The sequence below is a fragment of the Cavia porcellus genome, unplaced genomic scaffold (assembly GCF_034190915.1).
Source record: "Cavia porcellus strain 051 isolate PalLab524CR breed Dunkin Hartley unplaced genomic scaffold, mCavPor4.1 scaffold_4, whole genome shotgun sequence".
Lineage (NCBI taxonomy): Eukaryota > Metazoa > Chordata > Mammalia > Rodentia > Caviidae > Cavia > Cavia porcellus.
This window is the reverse complement of record NW_026947487.1, coordinates 85,289,382-85,303,886: the sequence shown is the minus strand read 5'-3', so window position 1 is coordinate 85,303,886 and position 14,505 is coordinate 85,289,382. Positions and strand designations below refer to the sequence as shown.

The following is a 14,505-nucleotide window of genomic DNA, read 5'->3' as shown; positions in this document are numbered from 1 at the left end:
GTTCCCCATGACTGATTCAGGCAAGAAAAAAAACCGGAGGTCCAGAAAAAAGTCGTCACTTATTTGTGGTACCATGCGGCGGCTACGGTTCCAAACCGTAAACTCCAGTCGTCACTGAGAGATTTACGAATGGTGTCTACGTGGGGTCAGTAACAGTTTTGCCCATGAAAGCGCAAGGCTTTAAGGGAAGTGAGGCATTCTTTCAGTGTGGGCGGTCCCAAAAATCTCTGCTTTGGGCTATCCGAACCCAAAGAACGTGAGAAATTTTGTGGGCGCAGGTTTGCCCAGAAAGAACCCTGCCCTGGGCGGTCCTAAGGACGTGAAAATGCACAGACCCACGCAGACGGGGAGAACATTCCACTGGGGCTGCCCAGTGCGAAAAGTTCCCCGGGGAGTGCTCACCTGAAATCAGTCTGGCCGATGCGGAGTGCAGGCGGCTGGCGACAGGAACGTCTCGGGAGAGGAAAAAGCTCGGGATTAATCCAGGATGTTATCTGGTTATCGGCTAGAAGACTTTGGGTATGTGGCCCAACAGTCAGTTGCCTGCCGATAGTGTCACGGTACCAAATGATAGAGTTATTTCCAAAAGATGAAAAATATTAACAAAAGATGAGAAATATAAAATAAAAAGCGGCCTTTATTCTGAGAACACGGAGAGAGATGACCGGCACCCCACCGCTGGCGTCCGGCGATCTCTCTGGCGGACACATGGCGTGGGGGCCTGTAAATAGCCTCGGTTTTGGGGTGGAACCTAAGGCGGGCATTAGGGATGCACAGGTAGCCCATTGGTCCTAGGTTTGGCGCCATATGTAAATTCCCAGGGGCGGGAAGATGGCATCACAGGTAACTTCCTAGGGGCAGGGCAAGATGGGGCTTCCTGCTTCCGGTTGTGGCTTTCCTGGCTACAGTGTCTTGTCTGGGCCAAAACCTTTCAGTAGGTATTCAGAATACTGGATATAGACATGATATCTTGTCTAACCAATATTAGTACAAAACATCAAATAGAAGCTAGCTGTATAATTATCTTAACTAGTATATATATATATATATATATATTCCCTTTATTCCTTTCCCCTTTTCCCTATTATCATTTGTCTTTTCTTTTGAGCAGTTTCTTCCTAATTCACAATATCTATTGTACATTTCAAATCCTATTTACTTGTTCAGTTTCTCATACTAGCAAAAACAAATATGATGTTTACACATGTGACTCTGATTAATTTCACTTACGAGTGTGGTCTCAGGCATGCATTTGCCTGTAGAAGTCTCCAGTTGTTATTCTTTATGGCAGAATAACATTCCATTACATTAAAACATCTTTTTTATCCATTCCTCAGTTGATGGGCACCAGGATTATTTCCAAGATTTAGCTTTTACAAATTGTGCTGCTATAAACAAGAGTACACATATATCGCTGGGATATGGTGTTTTTAATTCTTCCAGGGAAATCCCAGAAGAGAATAGCTGAGTCTATTGGTATACTGGGTCTATTAGTATCTAGTACTAGTTTTTGAGGAATTTCCACAGCAGTTGCACCAGTCTACACTCCCACTAGCAATAAAAAGGATTTCTTTTTCCCCACAACCCCTCCAGCATTATTTTTATTTTTTTATTTTAAAGATAGTAAAATCCAATAAAACAAAGCCAATCAAAACAAAGCAGCAATACTGGACAGAACTTCAAAGCAAGACACTAGGAAAACAACAACAGCTAACATAGTATATTTTGTTATCTTCATAGTAGTTGTCCATTCCATCAGGTATAACAAAATCAAACTCAAAACAAAATAGAATAAAACCAATCAAAACAGAATATTGAATAAAGCAAAACAATTAGAACAAACCAAAACAGTAAGAACAATATAGGATTTCAAAGATGAGAGAAAGGAATCCCCCATATTTGCTATATTATACTGTCATCCTCTCAAGAGATGCCCAGACTGCTAGCCCCAGGTCTGCAAAATCAACCAAACAATACCATCAATTCAGCCTGTCCCGTGAAGCAGCCGGGCTGCCAGTGAGGGTGGGGGGAGTGTTGAGTGGATAGGCTCGCGGGAGGTGCTGACTTTCCTCTTCCTGGAAGCCATGCGGCGTGCACAGCTTACCAAAAAGCTGGCTGGTTGGCTTCTTGTTGGGTCTTCCCAGTCCCAGCATGGCAGATTCTCAGGAGGTACTGACTTTTCTCTTCCCGGATCCTCCAGCGTTCATCTAGTTGATTTCTTCACCACAGCCATTGTTTCTGGGGTGAGATGGAATCTCAGATTTGTATTAATTGGCATTTCTAGAATAATCAATGATGTTGAACATTTTTTCGTATATCTATTTGCCATTTGTATTTACTTTTTTTTTTTGTCTTTTTCCTTTTTATCGGTACCAGGGATCGAACTCACAACTGCCTGCTTGCAAGGCAGGCACTTATGCCGCTGAGCTAAATCCCCAGCCCCCTTGCCATTTGTATTTGATAAAAGTTTTTTAGTACCACTTGATAAAGTTAATTAATTTATTTAGTTTTATGGGGTGAGATATGGACTGAGGACCTTGTGCATGTTAAGTAAGCATTCTATCAGTGAGCTACATCCTGAACTCTTAAACTTATTTTATTTCATATTTGTTTGTGGTGCTAGAATTTGAACCATGGACCTTCACACTGAACTACATCCAAGCCTAGACAGACTTACACAGACCCTGTATCCAAAAAAGAGCAGTGGAGAATGGGAGGAGGAGGAAGGATGGGGATGTAGTTATGTGCTTTCTGGGTTCAATCCCCAGTATACTCTCCAACACCCCCCCCCCAAATCCACATCAAAACAAAACTTTAAAGTCATTACATAGAAATCCAAATATCTGGCTTCTCTGAGAAATGTGGGTATCTGGCAATGCTGGTCTTCATTTCTGCTTGGACACTAATAGTTAGACTTGAATGGAGCCCACTGTTGGGTTCACTACAGGTCCAACCTGGATGGTTTCCCGTTTGTGTTTGTGCCGTGCCCAGCCTGGCTCCAAGAAACTTCCAAGGTTGGGAGCTCTGAAACAAACCTTAAACCAAATCAGCCAATTCCAGGCACCCCCTGCTCCTCTGCAACCAAGCATCCTCCCCAGGGGTCTGAAATGCCAGGAGCACCAGAGCCAATCGTCCCACCATCCTCTGTCCCAAAACTCAGGCCAAGGGAGGCAAGGGGACTGGCCAGGGACACTGGTCAGGCTTGTGCAGGGCTGTGTGATAGACACGACCTCTTTGCTTACCCATGAGCTTAGGCAGTTCACAAACCCCAACATCCGCCCTGCTTATCTGGCTGCTCATGATTATCAGAGACCTAGGGAGAAGCCACCTGGCCCTCCTATCCGGGCAGCCCTTAGAACACCAGCATTAGTACAGGAAAGGTTTCTCCATGCTGGGTTAATATCCTGGGCCTCAGATAACCAGAAAAAAGGGACCATTTTGCTCAACTGAATTCCTAATTATCATGTTAATCTCCTCCTTATTCTGAGACTGTAGGAATAAAGAAACTCAGTTTCTTTTTTTTGTTATTGTTTCGTTTTGTTATACATTCATTGTATTTTTATTTTCAAATTTTATTTTATTTATTTTTCTAAAAAAAAATTGCATTTACCTAAAAGCATTCAGAATGTCAGCAAAACAACTACAACTGTTTTTTGCAATTACAGAGTCGTATTCAGTTAACAGAACAACAATTATTTCATATAAGCTGCACCAGAGACAACTGAAGATGGAAAACTACTGTGCCCATGCATAACTAATTTGTGCTGTGCACCAGCAAGGACCTGCTTTATTTTTATTTATTTATTTATTTTTGTCTTTTTCCTTTTTATCGGTACCAGGGATTGAACTCACGACTGCCTGCACGCAAGGCAGGCACTTATGCCCCTGAGCTAAATCCCCAGCCCCGAGGACCTGCTTTAAATTTCCATCCAATTTACAACCCCCATACTGTACGAGGCTTGGTTAATGGTTATTGAAAATACCACCAGGACAGAATTATCTAAAGACACATTCTGTAGTGTGTTAACTATACAAAAGAAAAAAAAAGACATTGTACTGTTGTGCGTTTTGTTTTGGTTTTGGTTTTGTTTTGGTATTGAGGACTGAACTCATGACCTCACACTTACCAGGTAAGCATTATTTTATTTTCACTGTACAAGTTATAAACAAATCTCATGTAGTCTTACATTTCAACTTTCTTCTTCACAAGGAGTGAACTGTGTACAGGGTGGTTAAGTGCTTCATAGATAAGAAAAAAATCTGCACTAGAACCAACTAATTACTCATCTTTTATCATCCTCTTCATCTTCCTCCTCCTCCTCTTTGTCCTCCTTATCTGCCTCCTCTTCCTTTTTTTTTTTCAAATTTTTTTCTTTTCTTTCTTTTTTTTTTTTTTTTTTACCGATACCAGGGATCGAACTCATGACTGCCTGCTTGCAAGGCAGGTGCTTATGCCGCTGAGCTAAATCCCCAGCCCCTGCCTTTTTTTTTGACACAGAGTTTTTCTATGCCGTTCAGGCTGGCCTTGAGCTCTCTTTGTAGCCTAGGCTGGTCTGGAACTCATAACAATCCTTCTGCCTCAACCTCCCAAGCGCTGGGATTACAGGCGTGAGCCACCACGCCCCTCTGCCTTCTTTTTCTGGCTATTTTCAGCCTTGACAACTCCCGCAGGTTTTCCTTTATCTCTGTAGGCAGCAATGTCCTTTTCGTACTTTTCCTTCAGCTTAACAGCCTTGTAAGGCTGCTGCTGCAGTATTATTATTCCACATTTCTCCCACTTTCTTTGCGACATCACCAATGGAGAGGCCAGCACGATCTCCTCTGATTTTTGGACAATACTCAGAACACAGCAAGAAGGCCAAAGGCGGCCTCTTGGATGCACTGGATCCTTGAACTTGTTCTTTGTTCTTCCCTCAGGAGGAATATAAATTTTCACTTCTCTTTCATAACAAGCCTTGTCCACCTTTCTCATATCTTCAAATTTTCGTTTCTCTTTAGCAGACATGGTCTTCCACCTCTCTGAGCACTTCTTAGAAAGTTAACTGAAGCACTGGGTACTTCTTGTGCTCCTCTCATCAAGTTTGCACAAGAATGCAGTTGATGACATTTTGCCTCTAGGCTTCTCAGGATCTCTTTTGTCCACACTGACTTGTTTTCCTCAACAAGGCACAGAGTTTCCTAGTGCCCGTGTGGTTCTCTTTTGTCCCAGCAGTGTCTCTATGGAGTGTCTCTAGGTACTGCAATGGCTGTCTCAGATTTTAATTTTTATTAGTACACGATGATTTCATTCCTCATGGGGAGTTGGTGCATCTACATAACACATCCTCATTCTTTTTTTATCTGCTTCCCCTCCTCCTTCCTCTTCCCTCCATCTTGATCTTCTTCCCATTTGCAAAAAATCCATCTCCTTATTTTCCTATTATCAGTCTTTTTTGTTGTTGTTGTTCTTTTGTCTTTGTTTTTGGTATCAGGGATTGAACTCAAGATCTCTGAGCTTGTGCCGCAGGCGCTTGTGCCGCTGAGCTAAACCCCTGGCCCCCTAGTATCCTTCTTTTATTTTGCTCTTTATTTATTGATAGAGTTATTTCCAAAAGATGAAAAATATTAACAAAAGATGAGAAATATAAAATAAAAAGCAGCCTTTATTCTGAGAACACGGAGAGAGATGACCAGCACCCCACCGCTGGCGTCCGGCGATCTCTCCGGCGGACACGCAGCGTGGGGGCCTGTAAATAGCCTCGGTTTGGGGTGGAACCTAAGGCGGGCATTAGGGATGCACAGGTAGCCCATTGGTCCTAGGTTTGGCGCCATATGTAAATTCCCAGGGGCGGGAAGATGGCATCACAGGTAACTTCCTAGGGGCAGGGCAAGATGGGGCTTCCTGCTTCCGGTTGTGGCTTTCCTGGCTACAGTGTCCTGTCTGGGCCAAAACTTTCATTTATTGCAGGTTTTCATACAAGAGAAACCATGTAATATTTAAGTTTGTGTGTCTCACTTCACTTAACATTAATGTTTCAAGGTGCATCCATTTTTCTTTTCTACAAATGGCTCTGGCTTATCCTTATTGTAGAGTAGCACTCCAATGTGTGTTAACACTAAATTTCTTTATCCATTCATGTACTGATGGACATACAGCTACTTCCAAGATTTAGCAATTGTGAATTGTGCTGCCATAAGTATGGGCATGCATGTGTCACCGTAATATGATGCCTTTGACTCTTTTGGAAATAGACTTGGAGGGGGAATAGCTGAGTCATACGGAATTTCTAGTTTTAGATATTTGAGGAATCTCCAAAGTGATTTCCGTAGTGGTCGCACTAGTTCACATCCCCGCCAACAATGCATAAGAGTTTATTTTTTCCTACAGCCTCCCCAGCATTGGTTATTATCTGATTTTTTCTTATCAGTAATATTTATGAGAGATAGGAAAACAAATAGACTCTGCAAAGCATGTTTGGGCCAAATGAAAGTAGAAAAAGAAGTGCACCGGACAGCATGAGTGCAGGACACTGTGCAAGAGATAACACAGTAGCCATTGCTATTTTCTTTCTTTCTTTCTTTCTTTCTTTTCAGACCTCCTCTGTGGTAAGCTATTTTCTTTCTTTCTTTTTTTTGTCTTTTTCGTTTTTTTATCGGTAACAGGGATTGAACGACTGCCTGCTTGCAAGGGAGGTGCTTCTGCGGCCGAGCTAAATCCCCAACCCCTGCTATTTTTTTTTTTTTTCTTTTTCGTTTTTATCACCAGGGATCGAACTGACCGCACACTTGCAAGGAAGGTGCTTATGCCGCTGAGTAAGCCCCTGCTATTTTATTTCTTGATGATAGCTATTCTTCCTGGAATATGGTAGACTCTTTGGGTTTTCCTTTGGGGGAATTACTTGTTTCTTTATTTTCAGACAGGGTCTTGCTCTGTTGTCTAGGCTGGCCTGGAACTCACTTCTTTAGCATATATTTTTGGCCCCTTTGTCAAAGATCAAATAGCTGAATGTGTCAGGTTGTTTCTGTACCCTCTATTCTGGTACAGTGGCCCACATGTCTGTTTTTGTGTTGGCACTGTACATTTTTTTTTATTTTTGTCTTTTTCCTTTTTATCTGTACCAGGGATCGAACAGGCACTTATGCCGCTGAGCTAAACCTCTAGCCCCAGCACTGTGCATTTTTATCACTGTGCCTGTGTAATATAAATTGGATTTTTTTTTTTTTTGGCAGTGCTAGGGATCAAACTCACAAACTCATGCTTGCCAGGCAGGCACTTAATGCCATTGAGCTAAAACCCAAGCCCTTGTAATATAAATTGAAGTGCAGGATTGTGATGCCTCTTGCTTTGCTCTTGAGTGCCCAGGATTGCTTTTACTATTCTGGCATTCTTCTGGTTCCGTAAGAATTTTAGAGGGTTGGGTTTTTTGGTTTTTTTTTTTTTTTTTTTCTTTTTTCTCTTGTAGTTCTGTAAGGAATGTTTAATAGCCATTTACTGGCAACCTCTATATCCACTATCCTGGCGCCTTCTAGATAACACTCTTGGAATGTCTGAGTCAGTTTGATAAACCTCTATCCCCCTCCAACCCTGAAGCTAAGACTGCTGTAAGATAACATCTGAATTCTGCTGGAGAGATTTGCCTGGTGGTGAAGCCTGCCTAACTGGTGCTTCCACCAGTGTAACTTGCAAATGTGTTCTGTGGCTATGAGAGCTCATGTAAAAGAAAGTGCATCTGTGTGCATTGGAGGTAGCTGTGTTTCCTACAGGCAGGCACCAGGACCTGCAGGTGCTCTGAGGCCTGGAGCATGGCTTAGGGCTGGAGTGGCTGAGCGTGGTTCCTGTTCCACCTGACTGGGTGGTCCAGTGAGCTCTGAGTAGCCTTGGGCTGGGAGTTGTCCTGGCAGATGGAAGGTGAGGAATTGGATGAGCTCTACAACCAAGACACCAACTCAGACAGGCTGGAGCATCGAGACAGCACGTATGAGGTCAGATAGACCTATGAGGACAAGCAGCTCAGCGCCTTGGTGAGGCAATTCGGACAGCAACACTGGATGTTCCTAACACATGCACCATCCATGCTATTATTGGTGGCTGAGGGTTTTGAGTCTAGGCCTTTCCAAGAGTCCATTGACTTAAAGGGAAGCCCAGAAGGTCACTGAGCTGGTCATGAAGTATGGCAGGAAGCCATGGATACTAATTGTCAAGTGCCTGAAGGGAAGGCCTTCGAGTGTGATGGTGCATGCCTATAATCCTAGCACTAGGGAGGCTGAGACAGGAGGGTCACATAAGCTTGAGGCCAGCCTGGGATACACAGCAAAACCCTATCTTAAGAAAGAAAGAAAGGGGGTTGGGGATTTAGCTCAGTGGCATAAGCACCTGCCTTGCAAGCAGGCAGTTCTGAGTCTGATCCCTGGTACCGATAAAAAAGAAAAAGACAAAAAAAAAAAAAAAAAAAAAAAAGAAAGAAAAAAGAAAAAAGAAAAAAAGAAAAAGAAAGAAAGAAAGAAGTAGCATGGCCATAACTGTCTGATTGAGTCCTGAGGTAAAGTTCTGCTGAATTTAGAAGAAGAGCCATATCATTTGTTAGGGGTTTTTGTTTGTTTGCTCATTTGTTGTTCTTATTTTATTTTTGAGACAGGATCTTGCTATGTTGTTCAGGCTGGCCTTTAGCTCACTAGATAGCCTAGGCTAGCTTTGAAGTCATGGTAACCCTCCTGCCTCAGCCTACCAAATGCTGAGTGTACAGGTGTGCACTACCATGCCTGGCTCAGAACTACATCGTTTGGGAAACCCACAGATTGCTTGGCAACTGCTGGGCCACGATCACCAAGATGCTGTTGGGGAGGACAGAAAATATACAATGCTGTGAAGAAGCCCTGTACTTCCATCATCAAAAGGTGGACATGGGAGGCTTCCCAAAGGCTGAAAACCTGTTGTCACTTGCTGCTGGAGCTCAAGGACCAAGACAACCACCAGGGGACCCAGCCCGTGGGAGGGCAAGTAAGTCGTATGACCAGCTGGCTCCAGATTCCCCTGCGTGAAAGAAGAGGAGAGCACTAAAGAGGGAGCCTCAGCAGCCACTACTTCTAAGGACCAGGAGTCTGTCCCCACAGAGTTGGATGCACACATGTACCAGAGCCCTGGGAGGGATTCCTCAAGCAGGAAGTCCAGGAGGGCTTCACCAGAAGAGTCTGCCCTTCACACAAGTAGGTGGTAGAGGTGGCAAATGCTCTCATCTTTGCTGTGGGCTGCAGCCTCTTTGAAGCCCTGGACTTGCCAGTGTGGTGGTGCACCCCTGTAATCCCAGCACTGAGGTGGCTAAGGCAGGAGGATCACTGTGAGTTCAAGGCCAACCTGGGCTATGGAGTGAACTTAAGGCCAGTTTGAACTACAGAGAAAAACTTTTGTGTCTAAACAAACAAAAACCAAAAAATGAATCAAACCAAACAAACAAAGCCCTGGACTTGTTTTAGGGAGATCCAGATGCTTGGTGTGACCTGAGTAAATTCTGTCTCCTCCAAGAGCCTTCTACAGGGCCAGGACCAGCAGTGACCCTGCGTATTCCCAAGTACTTCAGCAGAAGCAGGCACTGCCACCCCACCAGCCTGCTGCACTGGGGCCCAGTGTGTCTGAGTACCACCTGGATGGCCACACCGTCTCAGTCCTGAGTCTCAGCAGCAGCACAAACCCATCATCCCCATGGCACCTAGAACCGAGGTCAGGAGCTTGGGTACTAGCATACTGGCCTCCATGCTCAAGCAGCAGAAAAAGCATTGTGCGGCTACTGAACAGTTCCAGGCTGTCCTTCCCAGATTCCTGTAACAGCCTCACACCCGAGAGCCTGCCTGTCAAGGCCCAGCCCTTCTCACCCTCTCAGTTTCTGAAATTCCTCCAGCAAGGGAGCTTGAGAGTTCCTCGCTGGCCCCATTCCAGTGCATGGTGAAAACAATGATCATCACACCCCAGAGCACGAAGTACCTGCATCCCCAGATAGGAACACTGCACAGACACTCCTCACATGTTAACTCCCTCAGGAACACCCTGGAGAGTCACAGGCCACTGTCCCTGGCCTGGCTGCTGGAGGAGGACCACAAGGAGGGCTATGCTCCAGAGCTGGTGTCGAGTTCATCATCAGGAGGATGTGAGGCCCCGAGAAGCAACAAGGAAGCTTAGGCTGCAGCAGAGGTTACTCAAGAAAGCCTAGAAGTGGGGATTTAGCTCAGCGGCATAAGCACCTGCCTTGCAAGCAGGCGGTCGTGTGTTCGATCCCCGATACCGATAAAAAAAGAAAAAGACAAAAAAAAAAAAAAAAAAAAAAGAAAGCCTAGAAGTATCTGGCTCTTGACATCTTAGGTAAGAAAAACAGCCGATGATGTCACACTGCCCAAGTCTCTGCCCTTGCTGGGAAATGTCCCATCTAGCTCCTCCAGTCTCACCCTGTCACATACCAAGGAGGAGTACAGCCTGTTCAACCAGAGCTTTCCTGCAGGCCAAGCCTGAAAAGGTGGTGCCAGCCCAGAAGCCCTGGAGCCACTTTCCAGTCTCTGCCCCTGTGACAGCACCTGCAGGGGGACCAGCTCCTGGGTTGACTGAAGCCCAGCCTGGTAGCTCAGACTCTCACCTTGCCCTGAGGACCTTGGAGGGCATGTGCTGGTCTCATGGTGACAGGAGCTACAGGTGGTAGTCACAGTCACACTCAGGTGACCAACCTCAGGGAGCCTTCTGCCACCAGCCTCTCCTCAAACTGCTCAGGGGATGAAGGAAGGCTGTGTATTACGCTGCCGCTGTCTGGCTTTGGATGGTTCCTGGTTCAAACTAAACAAAGTCCCATTTCTACGCCTACCTGTCTCCTCCCCAGTGCCATAGGAGGCCTCACAGCTTCTCCCAAGCTCCAGGCAGAGCTGGCTTCATCTCAGACCCCTGCGTAGGACTGAATGGGGTTTTCCTCTCCTCAACCCCTATTGATATAGTCTCTTTAAAGAATGAATTACCTTTCTTGTTATAAAACAAACACTGTTGTAACTTCTTCGTTAGGAGAACATATCATTCAGGATTTCTTGAATCTGTTTTCCTTGTGGTGGTCACTTACTTGGGGCTTAGGTCAAACTTTTTTTTTATTTTTTTCTTTGTTTTTGAGACAGCATCTTCCTATACAGTTTAGGACACCCTGGAATTCACCTGTTGCCTAGCCCAGCCTTAAACTCACAGCAATCCTCTAGCCTCGGCTTCCCAAATGCTGGGATTACACATGTGCCACCATATCTGGCTTCTTATTTCCTCTAAAGCAGAGTTAGGCAAGTATGCTGGCAATGCCTATAATCCAAGTACTCTAAGAGGTAGGGGCAGGAGGATAACAAGCCCGGACAATTAAATGACTTAGGGAGACTCTGTCTCAAAATAAAAAGATTGAAGCCAGTTGTGGTGGCGCATGCCTATAAATGCCAGCACTCAGGTTGTTGATGCAGGAGGATCATTGTGAGTTTGAGATCAGCCTGGGCTACAAAGGGAGCTCAAGGCCAGCCTAAACTGCATAGTGAGACCTGTCTCAAAAAGATAATAATAAAAACATCACTTGATCATTTTTTATGCCTAGATCTTCTAACCCGAACAACTACTTCTTTTGTGTGTGTGTGTGTGTGTGTGTGTTTTGAGACAGGGTCTTGCGCTATGCAGTTCAGGCTGGCCTTGAGCTCACTTTGTAGCCCAGGCTGGTGTCGAACTTGCAACAATCCTCCTGCCTCAGCCTGCTGAGTGCTGGGATTACAGGCATGAGCCACCACGCCTGGCTTGAACAACTACTTTTAAGATAATATGTAATATAGTAACTAGTGTCGATTTCTTATTGTGTTTTTAAAAAATTCTGTATTATATCTACCCTTTTTTTCTGTTTTGCTTTTTAAAATAAAAAAAAAATAGCTGGATATGGTGGTGCATATCTGTCATCCCAGCATCCAGGAGGCTGAGGCAGGATAAACACTGAGAGTTCAAGGCCAACCTGGGTTCACAGTGAGCTCAAGGCCAACCTGAACTACATAGCTAGACCTTTCTTGAAAAATAAATAATCTACAAAGTGTCCAAAATCCTTTCTTCTTGAGGAAAAAGCATTTTAGAAATGTAACTGAATCTTTCTTTAATGACATTTGCCATCCTTCTTCCCTTTCTGCTCCACTTCTTTCCTTTCTATACTCTACAAGTTGCTTTTTATCACTATAATGTGTCACCCTGTTTAGGCCAGAGGACAGAGAAGGTGCAGGCCATGAGCTAGAGTGGGTACCACACCAGGAGTATTCCTGAGAAATTGCCTCCTAGACTAAATTCTTATTCCTAATTTGTTCATGAGGACTTGATTTTTTTTCTCCTAAAGGTTGAAATCTCGGGGGAAATAAATCAACTTCACTCTGAATTCTTGGTAACTTGAAGTGAGTTCATAAACAATATAGGAATCCAACCAGCCAAACTGATAAATTTGGAATTTAATTAGCTAAATTCATTGACCACTCACATGGACCCATTCTAGAGTCTCACCAAGTGGCCCAGAACTGGAAAATTATAAAGCTTTTAAAAAGAAAACCACTAGGGAAAAAAAAAGAAAAGAAAACCACTGGGCTGGGGATTTAGCTCAGTGGCATAAGCGCCTGCCTGCTAAGTGCTAGGTCACGAGTTTGATCCCTGGTACCAAAACAAAAACAGAGAAGTACAAAAGCACATCCTGTTGCAAACAGTTTAGCTGGTGTCTTACATTAATTTTTGGTTGACACGTGTATCCTGCTTCTTTGGTTGAGCAGGTTAATTTTTCTTCTGTGGGTACAGCTCATTCTGCTTTTCTCATGGGACTTATACCCTGAGTAATTTTCCATTTTCCTGGGTCAAACACAGGGCACTAGTTAAATGCAGGGCTCAAGATGGCATCAGGTATGCCAAGCTACAACAAACTGAGTTCACATAAATCAGTGTTTATGTGGGACAAGGCTCAGACACTAGCACAGTCCTGCTGAGTGAACTAGAACACAGGGCGGAGTCGAGCAGGTCAAATTGAAACTTTTTTACCATTTCCTGTGCTAGGGTCTTGTGGAACTAACCTTTCTGGAACACTGACTGCACTTGGCACTGGACAGAATGATTACCTCAGTTGATCACTGAGCTCTAAGAGCACTGCAGAAAGAATCCCAGGGAAAGCACATCCCTCCCTGACTCTGAATTTCTACACCTGCAAAATAGAAACAAAAATAGGCATCTGACGGGTTGGTTGGGTGGATTAAGGGTTGAAAATCCCTCAGCACTGGGCCAGGCCTGGGTGTGTACACAGCAGGTGTGGCTCTGAGGACACATCACTGTACCAAATGCCACCTGGCTAGGTGCTCTGCCAGGGATTCAGTTTTTTCTTCCTCCTTTTCTTCTGCCTTTTTAAAAATTGCTATGTGGGGCTGGGGATTTAGCTCAGTGGCATAAGCGCCTGCCTTGCAAGCCCGTGGTCGTGAGTTCGATCCCTGGTAGTGATAAAAAACAAACAAACAAACAAAAAACGAAATTAAAAATTGCTATGAATTAAACCCAGGGCCTCATGAATGCTATGTGAGTACTCTATCATTGAGCTGTACCCTCAGTCCCCAAGTGTTCTTTGCCTCATCTTCATCCTCTTCTTCCTCCTCATCTTCCTCCTTCTTTCTTTTTTGGTGCTGGGGATTGAACCAAAGCTTTACATATGCTAGGCAAGGACTCTGTCACTGAGCTACAACTTCACAACCTTCCCACCCCCTTTTTCCAGCTTAAAAGTAAAGTCTGCTGTGCTCTGGCTGAGCCCTGCTGCTTTACTGAATCCCAAGCAGGGTAGCTTCCGCCGTCGCAGATCCTTCCTACCAGTGTCTAAAACTAACCTTACCCAGTTTACTTAAGAGGATAGAAACCTTCCGAGACTTAGCCCTGTGCCCTATGAGTCCTCCTTCTCTTCACTGCTTCCCTGCCCTTAACAGGATTCAGGTGTTAAGGAAAGAATCACTCTGCTACTCTGGACACCTACTCAAACAGCTCTCTTTCCCTCTCTGAGCCTCAGGTACCATTACAACAGGAGGGTCGCAGCAGGTAACTGCTTCAGTTGGAGTTCACCACACGTGATCCTGTGGTCACCTGTGCTCCCACCCCATCACCTATGGCTGGCAGGGATGAAGACAGGCCAGGGATCAGCTGTAAGAACTGGGGCAAAAGTTCTTAGTGATGACCCCAGGACAATAAAGGAAGCCAGCTGTCCCTGCCAACACAGGAGAGGCCATCTTCCAAGCAAGTGGGCAGCTTTCTGGCCCTCTGACTGGCTATATAATTTGCTAAATCATTATTCGAAAGTTAAGAATTTCAAGAACATTACACTGAAAGCAAGGATCTTGTCAACTGAGGGCTTTGTGTGACTGCACAGGTTGCATGCCTGTGAAGTTGACTCTGTCTAGCTACTCTGGAACACAGTACCAGAGGATCATTTTCTCTTGATCCCATGGGTCTGTGGGGTCCCAGGGTATCCTCTGGCACTCCATCTAGAT

General features: G+C 44.7%; 2 pseudogenes; one reads left to right on the top strand and one right to left on the bottom strand.

The window, feature by feature from the left end:
• Nucleotides 1-4,283: 4,283 nt before the first annotated feature.
• Nucleotides 4,284-7,784, bottom strand: LOC100735657 (high mobility group protein B1-like; annotated as a pseudogene).
• Nucleotides 7,785-7,881: 97 nt separating this feature from the next.
• The window catches only part of LOC111757442 (myb-related protein B-like), a 30,325-nt pseudogene continuing 23,701 nt past the window's right edge, over nt 7,882-14,505 (top strand).